A 1,672-nucleotide genomic window follows, 5' to 3' on the forward strand; every position below is an offset into this window, starting at 1 on the left:
AGGGACTGAAATCAAGTATGGATGCAATGCAATGCAAGAGCTCTCCACCTACAGATTCATGCTCAGAATATGATCCTAACAGTGATTCTGAGCTAGAGGGAGACCTAAGTCAATGTAGCTCCCTAGTGGATGAGTCAGAGGCAGATGCCCTATCTTTTTCACCCATCAAGGTGTTTGCTCTAACTTTCCACGGTTATATTGGTTGCACATATCTTGCAACTGATGGTTTGCATTGCTTCTACTTTGTTGCACTATGGTTAAGCTTAGTTTACACATCCTGTATGTGAATACGCCCTGCCTATCCATTTTCAGTACATATTGCATCTGTCATCATACCATATTTATCCATTCAAATGTTGTTCTTGTGTATCAGACGTTCAAAAGGAAGAGGGCGATTGCTGATCGCAGAGGAGCACAAGCAAAGTATTTGGAAAAGGTAGTGACACCTGATAAATCAAATAGCCCATTAGGTGTAGTTGCAATATCACCTGACCCGGAAAACACCCCGACTCTAGCAGACTCTAGCCCTACTACACTGGTCATTTCTGATGCCCCAACTCAGTAGACCCCAACTGCAGCAAACAGTATGATGATGCCAGTTGACATAGCACCAGCTCTATGACGCAAAACCCCCATTCCAGCAAAGAGTACACCAAATCCAGTTGCCAAATCCCTTTTCGAACCAGAGAGAGCCCCAATTGCAGCAAATAGGACCCCTGTTCCATTTCTTCCCAGTTTAGAAGACGAAGCTTATATTGTTGTCGGGAACTTTGTGCGCATCTTTCCTTCATGGAAAGATTATACCACAGACACAGAACAATTTCCAGTCTTCCTCCGCAACTTACGCGTAAGTAATGTACTAATGTTATTCATGGTAGTTACTGCATATGTTTCTGCTGACAGAAGCCACAAGATTTCATTCTTTTAAATAGGCGAGGACCAAACTGGATTGTCAAGACAAGCAAGGGTTGGTTGTGCTTTTCAAGCACTCATTGATGAAGTATCGTTCCTACCTGAGGCAAGCGCACTTTGATGGCAAGCCTCTAAACGAAATTTCTGTAAACTCTCCGGTGCTACATTTATCCGACAGTGAATGGAATAATCTTGTTACACATTGGTCTCGTCTGCAGCGTAAGGTACTGTCTATGATATCACATCACAATTTGAACTACATTTCTGCATTTTCCTTAACATCTCACTTGTACGAAAACTGTTAGCAGAAGAACATTCATTCTCAAGGGACCAAAAAATCTCGCAACTATACTGCACACTCAATTGCTCTTGTGAGTACCTCTTGCCCTGTATGACCATACTTACTTTCATAGATGTTTAATTATGTAGCATCACTGCACATGTTAGCCTCGTTATCGTCCATTTGGTGGACATTATAAGACCTGTATGGACTCTTACATAAATTTAGAATCAACCCAATGCTTTTGAAGAGGTTTAGCTCTGCAGTCCTCTTGTAAGGACTGAACGTCGTCTATCACTGTACTTACATTAACAGCTACTCCCTCCGTCCCATAATATAAGAACGTTTTGTACAGTACACTAGTGTTCAAAACACTCTTGTATTATGGGAAGAGGGATTGGTTCATTGTGTAGCATTTTGCATCTTATCTCCCTCGCCCACCATTTACTAAAAGATATCAGATCTATATTTAATCTTACC

The sequence above is a fragment of the Triticum aestivum genome, chromosome 2D (assembly GCF_018294505.1).
Source record: "Triticum aestivum cultivar Chinese Spring chromosome 2D, IWGSC CS RefSeq v2.1, whole genome shotgun sequence".
In the NCBI taxonomy this organism is placed as follows: Eukaryota; Viridiplantae; Streptophyta; class Magnoliopsida; order Poales; family Poaceae; genus Triticum; species Triticum aestivum.